The following is a 16,282-nucleotide window of genomic DNA, read 5'->3' on the forward strand; positions in this document are numbered from 1 at the left end:
GCTCGGCCTCCCAGATTTCTTTCAGCTGGGAATCAAGCATTCAAAACATGCAAGTTTATGGGAAACATCTGAGTCAAACCACCACACACCTAAACACAGACCGCTAGTAACAAATGCTAATTTTCTTCATCACGCGTAGGGTATAAACTTTTGCTCTTAACTATTAAAGCCTCAGTCTGATTTTAAGGGAGTTTCTGGGACTTTCAGAAAGTTGAAAGACGTGTCTATAGAAGGTAAATGACGACACCTCATGAATGTGTTGTAAAAATTAAATGAGATAAGCACAAGCTCCTTAGTACAATCAAGACATTGACTGTTTCTAGAATCACTTGCCTCATGTTTTCATTGGAGAACATTCTTTCTCCTGAGAGCATCTGGCAGAGGGGTGTCTAGTTTTACAAGAGACTCTATTATTTTAATTTTTAACAATTTTTTGTTTATTTTTATTTACTTATTTGAGAGCGACAGACAGAGAGAGAAAGAGGCAGAGAGAGAGAGAATGGGCGAGCCAGGGCCTCCAGCCACTGTAAACGAACTCCAGACGCGTGCACCCACTTGTGCATCTGGCTAACATGGGTCCTGGGGAATAGAGCCTCAAACCAGGGTCCTTAGGCTTCACAGGCAAGCGCTTAACCACTAAGCCATCTCTCCAGCCCAATGTTTAACAATTTAACATATAAGAATAACCTTTTGTTTTAAAAAATGAAATATGCTTATTAAAATATTTAATTTAATTTATTTATTTGAGAGATGGGGGGGGAGAGAGAGAGAGCATGCAAGTTGGAGAGAGAAAGAATGGGCACACGCCAGGGCCTCTAGCCACTGCAAATGAACTCCAGACGCATGTGCCACCTTGTGCACCTGACTTACGGGGAATCTAATCTGGGTCATTAGGCTTTGCGGGCAAGCACCTTAACTGCTAAGCCATCTCTCTATCCCTTTATTATAAAATATTTAAGCAATAAGGCTGAGGATAAGAACTGTTCTTATAACAATCCAAAATGATAGGTGAATGATATTTCATGATGTATCAAAGTCAAGATTTCCTGTCCCCAAAATACAGATAAAATGTGAACTAAATTACTTTAACACATGGAATTGTGTCAATGTGTGTGGCTGGCATCCAGAAGTGATTATGAGGCTTGGTGTAACTCAGCTCTATAGCTTTCCTTCCTCTGTAGCTAGGGGTGGGAGTCAAGTCTTAAGCTGGCTTCAGTTGTGGTGAGAAAATGTCTTCAGTAGTCACAATGATTTTGATCATTAAATGACCAATTTCAGAGGGAGAGAGGGAGTTTCCTACAGCGAGCCTCTCCTAAGGGCTGGGAGCTTTCCCCTGAAGTTGTCATCTGACCCTCCCTACCTGAGCTGGGTCATATGCTGTGGTGAGGTAAATAAACTGACCCCCCCCCCGCATAGGCTCATGTGTTTTGAATACTTGGTCCCCAGCTGGTGGCGATTTGGGGGAGAAAAGTTGTGGAGCATTTGAGAGATAGAGCCTTTGCTGCAGGCAGGCTTGTATTGCTGGCAGGAAACACCTGACCATGAACAACTTATAGGGGGGTGTTATTTTGGCTTACAGACATGGGGGGAAGCTCCATGATGGCAGGGGAAAACAATGGCATGAGCAGAGGGTGGACATCACCCCCTGGCCAACATCAGAGGGACAATAGCAGCAGGAGAGTGTGCCAAACACTGGCAAGAGGAAGCTGGCTGTAACACCCATAAGCCTGCCCCTAACAATGCACCGCATCCAGGAGGCTTTAATTCCCAAACTGGCACTAGCTGGGGACCTATCATTCAGAGCACCTAAGTTTGTGGGGTGGGGGGACACCGGAATCAAACCACCACAGCGTTAGTGGAGGAGGGGTGTGACTAGGCATGGGTTTTCAGGTAATATAGCTCAGCTCCAAGTCCAGTACATAGACTGCTTTTAACCAGATGTGTGACAAGATATTACACTCTTGTCTGCTTTTGGCATGCTTTCCCCAACATGATACATGCTCCTTCAAAAGTAAAAACCCAAACAACCTCTTCCCCGCCAACCATTTCTGGTCAGTTGTTTTGTCCCGGCAATGAGAAGTGAACAGCCACACATGCCTATCCTAGATTCTGAGACAGGAAGGCGTCACCCACTGGTTGGCTTTGACATGGTCCCCGGGGACAAGAAGAAGTGACATTATCCTCCTATCAATCAGATGCCATCCCTGAGCTGGGTTCAAAGTCCCCTGAAGTCCTTGAGAGATGGGTATTTGAACAAACCTGAAGATAGGGTAAGGAAAAGGGGGTATGGCTCAAAAGAAAAGGCAGAAATATTCATACAGAAATACAAGCATGCTCATATGTGCTATTTTAAAAATGAAATAACAGATTTAATATTGCTCAAAGTTAAATTGAAACAGGAAAATTACAGTTAAGTTGAAGGAACTGTTGCCCTTTGGTTCAATGTTCTTTAGTACAAGAGATATTATATCCTTTAAATTCCCTCCTGGGGAAACAGGGTTAAGAAAAGAAATCATGAAAAATGCTAAGAAGTGAGAGTCATTACTTTTTCATAACGTGTTTCAGTTTTAGACAGTATTGAATGACTCATGGTTATAAAAGATGAGTAACTGTTTAGACTTGCTCTTCCTTTCATCTCTCTCTCCCTCACCTCACAATTTTGGCTCAACAACTTTTCTTACATATTCTTCAAAATTTATAATAATTGCATTCTATTTTGGAAACATTTCTTCCATAAATTTTCAATATTTTCAGTTCCAGGTTCCAACGAATTATATATCCATGATAAATTCTTTAGCTTCTAGCACGTCCATTCCCAACCACTTAATTTTTTTCATCTCTAAATTGACTATGCTTCACCAATGAGTAAGTCTCTTCAAAAAGGACTCCTGGGTATGTATTCCCAGAACTCTCTTGTGGGCTAGGATATTTGTCTGTGACTTTTAACTGGACATCTTGAATGAATGAAATCGTACTGAGTCACACAATTCTCTTGGAGATTCGAGATGGCACCTCATTGCATATTGGCACCGACTGTGGATTCTCATAGTCAGACCTAACTAACTGCTTTTATTTTTTAACATCCTACGAAGAAGGCTCCCTCTCTCCTTCCCTCCCTTCCCTCTTTCCTTCCTTCCTTCCTCTCTCTTCTTTCTTTTTCTCTCTCCTTTTCTTCAGTTCTTGATCACTTAGTGTCTATTTCTCTTGGGTCGAGGTATACTCTTGGAGTCTGCAGTTTCATTTGTGAGAGCAATTTTCTTGTTTTATTTATTGTGCCAATCAGTTCAAACTTAGAAACTGCCAACATAAAAGGATTTTGTTTGGGTATCTGAGGACTCGCAGCTCAGTAGACATGAGTTCAGAGAGCTCGGGATCAGCATTCTCAAGAAGGCAGTGAGCTTGGGAGGTTATATTAGCAAACTGTTCAGATTAATCACAAAACGGTGAACTTTATTCCTTGGTGGAAGACTTCTCTGAAATGTTGAGAAGCAAGAGGGGCTTGTGATGACAGAAGGGAAAGGGAATGTAAAGGCAGACTAGAAATGTCCATGAAACAAGAGTCCAGTAATTCATTTTTTAAAAATATTACTTTTATTTGGGAGAGAGAGAAAGAGAAAGAGGCAGAGAGAGAAGGGGGAGAGAGAGACAAGAAAGAGAATGGGCACACCAGGGCCTCTAGCATCTGTAAAAAAAAAAAAAAAAAGTCCAGATACATGTACCTCCTTGTGCATCTGGCTTACGTGGGTCCTGGGGAATTGAACCTGGCTCCTTAGGATTCACAGGCTAGTGCCTTAACCACTAAGCCATCTCCCCAGTCCTCTACCTCTGCCTCCTGAGTGCTGGGATTAAAGGCGTGCACCACCACGCCTGGCTCTTATTGTTAACGTGTTAATCTTTGCTGGTTGACTTATTTCCATTCATGTTTTAGATATTGAAGGAGGACAGCCTCTATTTTGACTTCATTCTTGCTTCTTTTTTTTTTCAGAGGTCCATATTATTTATATTCATTTCCATCTGTGAAAGTTAAGAAGTAACCTCCAGTTTTCAAAAAAAGAAAAAAAGAATTGACGAGTTCCTATATCACTTACTTTCTCATTGCTGCAAACAAATTCCTGAACAGAGGTAACTGGATGAAGGACAGGGTTTGATACAGTTCCAGGGGGACACATTCTGTCATGGCAGGTACAGTGTTGTGGAAAGAGTCGGGGCAGGGAACTGGCTCATCACACCACAGCCAGAGTCAGGAAGCAGAGGATGAACAGGAAGTGGGTCTGGGTTACATAAACCTCAAGGCCTCCTCCCAGTGACACACTTCCTTGAACAGGCTCTACCTTTGAAAGATCCCATAACCTTCGTGAAAGTACCACCAGCTGGGCACCAGGTTTCAAAACCATGAACCTAGGGGGGACATTTTACACTCAATCCAAAACAGCTCATATATGTGGGGCTCACTAAAAACTTTGAAGTGGGGCTGGAGAAATGGCTTTGCACCTAAGACACTTGCTTGCAAAGCCTTATAACTTGAATTTGATTCCCCAGTACCCACATAAAGCCAGAGGCACAGAGTGGCACATGCATCTGGAGCTCGCTTGCAGCAGCTGGAGGCCCTGGCATGCCCATTCTCTCTGTCTGTCTCTCTTCTCTCTATCTCTCTCTGCTTACAAATAAATAAATATTTTAAGACACTTTAAAGTATATAGTCCAAACATTATTATTATCATTCTTTTATTTAAAAAATATTTTATTCTTATTTACTTATTTGAGAGAGAGAGAGAAATACAGAAATAGGCAGGTAAGCAGAGAGAATGGGTGTGCCAGGGCCTCCAGCCACTGCTAACAAACTCTAGATGCATGTGCCACCTTGAGCAACTGGCTTATGTGGGTCCTGGGGAGTCGAATCTGGGTCCTTTGCCTTTGCAGGCAAGTACCTTAACCACTAAGCAATCTCTCCAGCCCTCATTCTTTTATTTTTAATCAGGCTCAACCATCCTTCCAGGCAGCCTCCCAAAGGCTAAGATTACACGTGTCAGTACCAAACATGGCTTCGAATATTATTTTTAAAAAATAAAATTACAGGGGCTTGGGAGATGACTGAATGGACAAAGCCCTGTAAAACCTGGTGGTCTGGGTTCCATCCCCCAGAACCCCTGTAAAGCCAGACACTCAAAGTGGTGCATGCAACTGGAGTTCATTTTCAGGGGCAGGAGGCCCTGGCACACCCATATTCTCTCCTTCTCTCACGCATGCAAATATATAAAGATCAAATCAAATCAGAGAATCTTAAAGTTGAAATAGATCTAGAACCTTGTGTTTTAATCTCACAATTAACCCAGAAGTCTCCCCCAACAGTCCAGAGGGTGACTTCTTGCTGCCTTCCACGATGGGAACTCACTTGTGGGCAAAGATGGCATTCTGGACCACCCGAGAATGAATCATTATTTCTCTGCAGTTAGGCAAGAAGTGTTGTTCTACAGTCCACCGGGGAAGTTGGGGGGGGGGCATAATGGGCGGTCTCTGAGTTGGAGTCGTCACAATGCTGGGGTCATACCAGCTCGCAAAGCAGAAGATAGAAAGTCATTGACGGCTCAGAGCGTTTACATGGAAACACACAGAGAGTACATGCATGTTCTCTACTCTCATCCACATAAACATAGCAGAAAAACTTAACTGTGAAAATTTCACTTTAAGTCATAGCATCTTTTAAAAAAAATATTTATTTATTTGCAAGCAGAGAGAGACAGAGAGAATGGGTGTGACAGGGCCTCCAGCTGTCGCAAAATGAACTCCAGCTATATGGGAATGGAACATAGGTCATTAGGTTTTGCAGGCAAAAGCCTTAACTGCCAGCCATCTCTCCAGCCCTCATAGTCGTGTTATTATCCGAATGTAATAGAACCCTTCACAGCTCTTGTTCAAAGCTCAGAGTTAATTGCCCCTACAAATGTTAGCAATTGTTTCTTTAAAAATTAAATGGAGTGTTGCTGACGGCTGGCCATTATCACCTCGCTGTGCCTCTCAGGCTGCTGGGTAACACTTGTTGAGTTTCCAGTGTCCAGACCACTTCTTGGGCGGAAACAACCCACAGAGCACTCTGGGGTCTGCAAGCACCTTTTAAAGTGTTAGACGATTCACTCAGAGGTACTATTGATCTCATAAAGATATGCTTTATAAGTACCTAGAAAATATGCTCAAGATTTTAAAATGTGATTGGAGCTTGTAACAGAAATACACTTAAAGTTTACAGATAATATATGTATACATTTTTTTTTTGACTGTTACATCAGCTTGTGTCCCTTGGAAATACCTAGGTAGTGTCTCATGCTATTTTGTCCCCCTTTTGAGAAGCAATATTCTGCTATATTAAGTTGCAAAGAACAATTGTCTCCAATACTGTCCACTTAGGGATTAGACAGAGGAGATGGATGGAAATCTAAGGGTGGCTCGTAGCTCCCAGCTGGCAAGGTGAAGACCCTTGACTCCTTTTCACCTTCCCCCATGTTGGGTGAAGGTCAAAGTTCTCCAAAACGAAAGGCGTCACCGATGACCCTGGCAACACACTTAAGACCCTTCTGGTAGGCTTTCTTTTTAGATCAGGGCACAGCTCATCCTCTGCCCGTTCCATGTGAGACAGCCTTTCTTGGAATCTTGCATCTCTTTGTTTTCTCCCCTTGAAGGTTACTCCCAAATTATCTTTTGTTGCAAAGGCTATATAACCTCAGGTTTTGTCTGGTCTACTTCTTCCCACCACCCCGTCTCCAGCTCTGAGAAGGAGTAGCTAGGTGCATCTTGGTGGGCGTTGGAGCCCTTATGCCTCATCTTGGGTGGGAGAGCTTGAAGATGGATGGAGACCCCGTGGTGCTCTGTGTAAGACCCCCTCGGGCTAACACAGAGGCTGCACCCTGCGGACTGAGCCAGCCCTCCACACCCCCGTCATCTCTCAGTGACTGTCTGACATTCTTCCCATTTCACTTACTGGGAAAGGGAGAGTTACTGATCTAGGAGCTAAAAAAAAAAAAAAAAAGAATTCAAATTTAAAATGAGATCGCATGAGTCTGAAGTACACATGGAGGTGCTGTGCCTACCTATCACATACAAGCGGCTCAAAGACCCACACTTAAAACCCATTAGCAGTAGTTGTTCAATGATCTCCAGGAAACCCACACACGTGCTGATCTCCACACGCCCCGTGTAAGCACCACACACCACTGGTGGCTTCTACAGCTGGGTGGGAAGTAACCGAGGAAGGTGTCTGGATGTGGCCGCAGTCTCACATGGGTTTGCACACGCCTGCTGGGATTTCCATTTGGGGCCATCAGGTGGATTGTAAAACATGAGCCCTCCTGCCAGGGGACACCTGGAAAAGATGTAGAAGATGGACGCTGCATCCCTCTCACTGTCCAGGCAAGCTCAAAAGGAGGAAGAGAAAAATCCCAAGGGTTAGCAATGAGATGAAAACTCAAAACCAGACTGTGGCTTGCAAATTCAAGGCTCGGGACTGCCTGGGGGTATTCGATGACCTCACAAACCATGACGTCTGAGACTTAATGGTTAGTCTGGGACAGGAGGAAAATTGAGACCTCATGTAAAGCCGTACTCCTTAGTGGAAGGGGAGAAAAGAAAACGTCCTGCCTCCCCCTCACACTCAGCCCCCAATAAAAGACCAAAGAGGTGATCCGGAGGCTTGCATTCCTTGAGGTGAACTCAGAGTGAGAAAAACTTTTGAAAGCCCACAATTGCCCTCACTGACTTTGGGGTTTCAAAGTTGCACTTCAGATATTAAATTAACATAGAAATAGCTCCTAGGGATTCCCAAAGATCCTACTAAAGGAAGAACTAGAAGATGCCCTTGAACAAGGAGACACAGGATTCCCACGGCTTAAACATCACATAACATGAATTCAAAATGCAATGCTGTTAACAACTCTAATCACATTGCTGGGCATACACACCTTTAATCCCAGCACTTGGGAGGCAGAGGTGGGAGGATCACTGTGAGTTCAAGGCCACCCTGAGACTACATAGTGAATTCCAGGTCAGTCTGACCTAGAGTGAAACCCTACCTTGAACCACCCCCCCCCCAAAAAAAATAACTCCAACCACATGAGCCAACGCCATCAGGCATAGCAATCAATCCAAATTTCCCCAAACTCAGCTATTAGGTAGTGACTATAAGATAAGGGCTTTAAAATGACTGAAGTTAAGAAAATTAAAAAAGTTCCCAGCACTCGGGAGGCAGAGGTAGGAGGATTGCCTTGAGTTCGAGGCCACCCTGAGACTCCATAGTGAATTCCAGGTCAGCTTGGGCTAGAGTGAGACCCTACCTCGAAAAACCAAAAAAAAAAAGAAAAAAGTATTTGAGGGGCTGGAGAGATGGCTTAACAGTTAAGGCGCTTGCCTGCAAAGCCAAAGGACCTCTGTTCGATTCCCCAGGATCCACATAAGCCAGATGCACAAGGGAGCGCATGCATCTGGAGTTTGTTTGCAGTGGCTGGAGGCCCTGGTGTGCCCATTCTCTCTCTTCCTCCCTCTACCTCTTTCTCTCTCTCTCAAATAAATAAATCATAAAGTTTAAAAAAGCATTTGAGAAAATAGAGCCATCAAAATGATTCATCAGGTGCTGGAGAGATGACTTAGTAGTTAAGACGCTTGCCTGCAAAGCCAAAGGACTCAGGTTCGATGTCCCAGTATCTACGGAAAGCCAGATGCACAAAGTGGTGCATGCATCTGGAGTTTATTTGCAGTGGCGGAAGGCTCTGGTGTGCCCATTCTGTCTGTCTCTCTTCTCTCTATCTCTCTTTACTTGCAACTCAATAAATAAAAAGATGCAGAATGTCCTAAATAGAACACTGAGACATGAACAATATAGTCCTAAGGGTTCAAATCTCCAGAGCTACTAGCAAGAGACTCCGGGCAGGCACTAGCTCAGCTCCCTCTGATGTCGGAGACAGATGGCTGAGAAGCATTCCAGAAGACAGGGCAGGGAAGCAACAAGGTCCCACCACAGTAATGTTATGTCTTTTACTGGACACAGGGAATAAGTACTGGGAAGTGAGGTGAGAGGACAATAGTGTATAACCTGTTAAACATAAGATGAATTTTTAAAAGAAGAATATTTATAATTTATGTTCAAAGAAAAGATTCCTTTGCAATCTGAAAATTAAAGTTATTTAAAAGTAAAAAAAAAAAAAAGAAGAAGAAAAGATTAGTTCCTTTCTGTAAATTTTTATTTATTTGTTTGAGAGCAACAGAGAGAAAGAGAGAGAGAGAGAGAATGGGCGCACCAGGGCCTCCAGCCACTGCTGGGTTCCCAGCTGATGGAGATTTGGGAATTAACGCCTCCTGGAGGCGGTGTATTGTTAGGGGCGGGCTTATGGGTGTTATAGCCAGTGTCCCCTTGCCAGTGTTTGGCACACTCTCCTGTTCCTGTTGTCCACCTGATGTGGGCCAGGGGGTGATGTCCACCCTCTGCTCATGCTGTCATTTTCCCCTGCCACCGTGGAGCTTCCCCCTTGAACCTGTAAGCCAAAATAAACCTTTTTGTTTGTTTGTTTGTTTGTTTCCACAAGCTGCTCTTGGTTGGGTGATTTCTACCAGCAGTGCGAACCAGACTGCAACACCTCCTTATTTCTCTTCCTAGTGTTCTAAACCTCATCACTTTTTAAAAAATTTTTATTAGCATTTTCCATGATTATAAAAAAAATCCCATGGTAATTCCCTCCCTCCCTCCCCTCCCCCCACTTTCCCCTTCAACCTCATCGTTTGATGTTCACATTTGTTTTAACCATAACCCTGTGGGTAAAGATGAGACCCAAGAGCTGGGGCCCAAGCAGCCATCTTGGCCAGTGTTGTTCACAGCGGACTCTTAATGCAGGAAGAACTTAGGTTCTGAGCAGCTGGATGACACCTGTCATGTATGGATAAAATGAATCAGCTTTGAAAACATTATTTTTATTTATTTATTTGTGAGGAGACAGAGAGAGAGAAAGAAGGGGCGGGCTAGGAACTCTTGCTGCTGAAAACAAACTCTAGATGCATGTGCCACTTTGTGCATCTGGCTTTATGTGGATACTGGGGAATCAAACCCAGGTCTTTAGGCTTTGCAAGCAAGTACCTTAACCAAAATCAGCTTTTTAACAGCTCGTGCTACTGTTGTTTTAAGTTTTCTGTCACTTTCAACCAAACCTACCCCATCTACAGAGTTGTATGTGTAAATGTGTCTAGAAAGATAATCCAGAACAGTAACACCATCATAAGGAACCTTTATAAGCTTGACTTTCATCCATAGCAATGTAAATACAGTGAGCATTATTTTAGCAGTGAATAAACACTAGAGTTTTCACTTAAAAATAATTCTCAGTGGCTGGAGAGATTGCTCAGTGGTTAAGGCACTTGCCTGAAAAGCCTAAGAACCTGAGTTCAATTCCCCAGGTCCCACATTAGCCAGATGCACAAGGGGGTGCATGCATCTGGAGTTTGTTTGCAGTGGCTAGAGGCCCTAGTGTGCTCATTCTCTCTCTCTCTCTCCTCACCTCTTTCTCTCAAATAATAAATGAATAAAAATACTTAAAAAAAAAAAAAGCCTTGGACTTAGCAGTTAAGGTATTTGCCTGTGAAGCCTAAGGACCCAAGTCCAATTCCCCAGACCCATGTAAACCAGATGCACAAGGGGGCGCCTACATCTGGAGTTTGTTTGTGGTAGCTGGAGGCCCTAGTATGCCCATTCTCTCTCTCTGTCTCTCTCTCTGTGTCTCTCTCTCCCCACTCTTTCTCTATCAAATAAATAAATATAAAATATTCTTTTAAAAGCCCTGGGAGCCAAAACATCCTTAGGAAGAATAGACTGAAAGGGGCAAGGCTGGAGACAAGGGAGCCAGTTAGGAGGTGTTGGAAGCTGTTCAGTGAAATGGAGTGCCTCTGAGCGGTGCTTGGAACTGCATTTCTCAAAGTGCTAGCCTGACCCGAACAACGCTCACAAGAGGAAGGGATTAAGAGCAACCATCGACAAGGCTGTGGAAAAGAGGGCACCTCGAAACATCTGGAAACTGAGCAATGAACGACTCAAGAAACAGGGTATTAATCCAGTTTCAAGACAGGAAAACCAACAGCCAGATTTTCATTGTTGGCACAGTGAAGACCATGAGCCAAATGGATCTGCTACACATCATAGACAAAGCCTGCCATAGTTGGGCCCAGTCATTTTTATCTCCTGGGCCTTTAGTTTTGTTTTGTTTTTTAACCTGTAAAATGGACTCAATCACAAAGACCTCAGATTTCTGTGAAAAATCATAGAATTCCTAATCGTTGCCTGGTGAGAGTAGTCAGTACCTCATAGCTATTGCTAATTGCTGCTTGATTGAACATTCCAGGTAATCTGTGAGAGAGTTCTTGCCTCCCCTGCTTATTCAAGGTACACAGACCTTCAGCCTCAACTGGGTGTCATGGGACAGCACATTCTCAGTAAAAACAGGTCAACTGGAAGCAGCCTCCTCCCTATTAACTAGCTGTCAGGAGGCTGGAAAGAGTGATGAGCTTTTGGGAAGAGAACAGTCATCAACAGTTTTAACCAGCAGTGGACCCTGCAAGTTTTACAGCTGTCCAGACAGACCAAATGTACCAACTGGTGCAATAGTGACGTGTCTGTTTGGGGAGAAACCAGTTGTTCTCTGATTGGATTTGGGACCCTGTTCCATGGAAGGAAACTCCTGCCTGGTACTGAAAACCTAGTCGAAAGTGTATGGCTGGAGAAGTCATAAGCCCTAGGGAGGAAAGTACTACTGTTATCTTATATATATATGATGACTACGAAACTACTCTGTACACACATTTTTATGCCCATATGTTAATGCTATTCTCACTTTTGCTTAGATGGCAGTGAGCACTGAGGTTACTCCAAACTCACCAAAGTGCTAAGAAGTGATAGTGGGGTATTCAGCACTGAGACATCTCTATCACACCCTCCAAGACTCAGGGACTATTGCAGAATTGGTGGAAAGAATGTAAGATCCTAAGGAAGGGGACAAATGCTCACAATGCCGTCATCCAGACACAAAGTGGCCTTCATATGAAAGACCTCACAGTGGCTAGTACTACCTACACAAGACCAGCATACTATGAGGGGGAAGAAAAAAGATTACATCAAAATAGAAGAAACATTAGTTGAAAAGAAAAAGGGATTTAGGGCTAGAGAAATGGCTCAGCAGTTAAGGTACTTGCCCATAAAGCCTAACAACCTTAGTTTGATTCCCCAGTACTCACGTAATGGCAAATGCACAAAGTGGCAAGTTTGTTTGCAGGGGCCATAGCCCCTGGTGTGCCCATTCTCCCTACCCACCTCTGCCACGTGTGGTGGTGCATGCCTTTAATCCCAGTATTCAGGAGGGTAAGTTAGGTGGATTGCTATAAATTCAAGGCCAGCCTGAGACTACATAGTGAATTCCATGTCAGCCCGGGCCATAGTGAGACCCTACCTCAATAAAAACAAAAAAGAGAGAGAGAGATTCAATGGAGGGGGGAATTTTGGATGGGGAAAGGGGAGGGTTGACAGGGCATTATGGTCATGATATATTGTCTTTATTTATGAAAGTTACAATCAAAAGTTGATGACTTCAGATGACAGTGACCTTGGGATGACTCAGAAGACCATGTTACTGAGAAGAAGTGACAGAGGAGTGCTCAACACTGCAATATCTCTATCACATCTTCCAAGGCTCAGAGTCCATTGCAGAAGAGGTGGCGGAAAGAATGTAAGAGTCAAAGGTAGGGTAGGACTCCTTACAGTGTGCTCCCTCCAGACACAAAATGGCCTGGATATCCATGACCTCACAGCGCCTGACACTACCTACACAAGACCATCATAACAGGAGGAAAAGATGATGACATCAAAATAAAAGAGAGTCTGATTGAGAGGGGGAGGGGATATGATGGAGAATGGAGTTGCAAAGGGGAAAGTGGGGGGAGGGAGGTAGGGGATAACCATGGGATATTATTTGCAATTATGAAAGTTGTCAATAAAAAATAAAATTTAAAGAAAAAAAAACAAAAATAATTTAAAAGTTGATGATAATGATAATAAATATAGTAAATATAATATAATAATATATAATATAATAATAATAAATATAGTAAATATAATAGTTGATGATAATAATAGGAAGAAATACAGCACTGGTGTATATGGACATACCCAGCTTCTTATGAGGGTCCAGCAGATCCAACTCATAAGGTCTCAGGTCCTTATGCCTCAGCAGCAAGCACGCTTACCCACTGTGGCGCTTCGATTCAGGTGTCCCTCATAAACTTGGGTGTTCTGGATGCTAGGTTCCCAGCTGATGGAGATTTGGGAATTAGCGCCTCCTGGAGGCGGTGTGTTGTTGGGTGCCGGCTGATGAGTTTGGCACACTCTCCTGTTGCTATTGTTCATCGATGTTGCCCTGGAGGTGATGTCCACTGTCTGCTTATACCATGGTTTTCCCCTGCCCTCATGGAGCTTCCCTTCAGGTCTGTAAGCCAAAGTAAGCCTTTTTTTTCTTAACCCCACAAGCTACTCTTGGTCAGGTGATTTCTGCCAGCAATGCGGAACTGACTGCAACATCTACTAAGCCGTCTCCCCAGCCGTCAATTTTTTCTTTTTTTAAAAATATTGTATTTATTTGCAAGTTGAGAGATACAGAGAAATAGAGAGAAATAGGGGGGCACCAGGGCCTCTAGCCACTGCAAATGAACCCCAGATGCATGTGCCACTTTGTGCATCTGGCTTATGTAGGTCCTGAGGAATTGAACCCAGGTTGTTAGGCTTTACAGGCAAGCTCCTTAACCACTGAGCAATCTCTCCAGCCCAATATTTGCTTTTCTTATTAATCTTTTTTTTTTCTTTGAATGAAAGAATCTCAGGTGATATATTGGACCCTCCCCACCCAAAAAAGTCAGTGATATATTATATATATATCATATATATACATATATATATATATATATATATATATATATATATATATATATATATATAATGTTAGCCAGCAATAAATCTGGAAGAAATTCAAAATGGAGACAAAAGTCTTCGATTTTTTTAATAAAAGCATATTTAATCGTTGTTTAGACTAAAATGAAAGGCCACAAATCTGTATGGACATTAAACACAACGAGGACATAATTTTTCATGAGAATCTTATAATCTTACTCATGCTGAAAGAAATTGTCCCTCAGCAGTGCTGACAACATTGTCTGAGACAGGAGTCTGAAAACACTGTGTTGTTTTTTTTTTTTTTTCAATCAAACTTTGGAAGCCATGAATGGGCTCAGTGAAATTCCAGAATTAATCCATTCCAGTCTTGGAATGCCCATTGACTCATCCCACACTTCTCCATTTGCCTCTCAGCAGAGTCCTCTTATTAATGCTTTCAACACACACACACACACACACACACACACACACACACACACACACACCCCTCCTGTTCAAACTAATGGCTATGATACATCAACATATTCACAGTTAATCTAATAGACTCTTTTTTCCAACTCCCTGCTCCTGTTTTTCCACCAGAGATGAAGGGGGAGATCTCTTACCACCTGGAATTCCTCCCAGACAAGCTAAGATGCAGAAAAACTCCTGAGTTAGACAGAGATGTCGGGTTGGCTCTTCACTGGGCATAAATCCACGCTGCTCAGCAGCCTCACGTACAATGCCAAGAGAGCTGCGTGTGACTGACCCCACGGAGGCCAGATCTGCAGCGGGCTGACGTTTATTGGGCAGACTTCACATAGCAAATGATTTACCTAGAAAGACACTCCAACTTCCAGCAAGATGACAATAGTTCTTCCTGAGCGGCAGAGGTAGAGATATCCCATAAGAAAACTTGGCTCCAGAATCCAGTGTTTTACCCGTGCAACAATTCTTTTTATTTTTTTCCTAATTTGACGTTTTGAAAAAGATATAACTCACATACATGAAACTCATCCTTTCAAAGTATACAATTCAGGGGCTATGGAGATGGCTCAGCACTTAAATGTGCTTGCTTGCAAGACTGATGGCCTCAGTTGGATTCTGCAGCACTTGTGTAAAGCCCCAAAGGACGCATAGGCCTGTCATCTCCACGTACCTGTGGCAATGGGAGGCAGAGCCAGAAAACTCATAGGCTCGTTAGACTGGCACATGCAGTGGCAAAACAATGAGAGAATGTCTCAAAAAAAAAAAAAAAAAAGGGGCTGGAGAGATGGCTTAGCGGTTAAGCGCTTGCCTGTGAAGCCTAAGGACCCCGGTTCGAGGCTCGGTTCCCCAGGTCCCACGTTAGCCAGATGCACAAGGGGGCGCACGCATCTGGAGTTCGTTTGCAGAGGCTGGAAGCCCTGGCGCGCCCATTCTCTCTCTCCCTCTGTCTTTCTCTCTGTGTCTGTCGCTCTCAAATAAATAAATAAATAAATAAATAAAGGGGAAAAAAAAAAAAAGATGGAGCCGGGCGTGGTGGCGCACGCCTTTAATCCCAGCACTCGGGAGGCAGAAGTAGGAGGATTGCAGTGATTTCGAGGCCAGCCTGAGACTACGTAGTGAATTCCAGGTCAGCCTGGGCTAGAGCAAGACATTCCCTCGAAAAACCAAAAAGAAAAGAGAAAACAGATGGAAGAAGAGGGCAAGCACTCTGAGGTTGTCCTTAAACTCTTGCTCATTTCCCTACTCTGTGGTTTCAGCTGGGGCCCTGGTGAAGTGTGATGGGGTGTTTCTCTGCTCAGGTCCTGCTTCCATCTGAAAAAGGGTGACGTCAGCACAGGTTAAATGGGATAACCATTGTTAGTTTAGAGGGAATTTAATGAGTGTAGGCTCTCTTGTAGCCCAGGATTAGTGGGACCTTGGTTTTAGAGAGTAAACTCATTATCTGGATATGATTCTGACTTGTTTCCCAGTTCCAGATATGGTTTCCTTTCTGCTGAGCAGATTTGTTACCAATCCAAAAGCAGTTGGTTACCCACATGGCTGTGAGCCACTATTGCACTGTGTGAACATCACATCGGGTTGTTTGCTTCTGAGTCACTTAGACCTCACATTGCTAGGACAGATGTTGGCCATTTTCCCCCAGTAGCTCATGTAGCACCTTCTGGCTCTAGATGGGCTAACTGTCTAGGGGACTGGCTGTCTTCCAGATTCCGGCCAGTTCTCTCCATGTTCCGTACTGACAGTACATGGTGTCTTTAGCAGTAGGGTCTTACCACTAACCTCTGGTGTGTGATCCAGTGCTCTGATTTGAACTTAAACAGCTGAGTATGAGATGAGGTGTCTTTCCAAATCTCT

This window comes from Jaculus jaculus, chromosome 11 (assembly GCF_020740685.1).
Source record: "Jaculus jaculus isolate mJacJac1 chromosome 11, mJacJac1.mat.Y.cur, whole genome shotgun sequence".
Classification (NCBI taxonomy): domain Eukaryota; kingdom Metazoa; phylum Chordata; class Mammalia; order Rodentia; family Dipodidae; genus Jaculus; species Jaculus jaculus.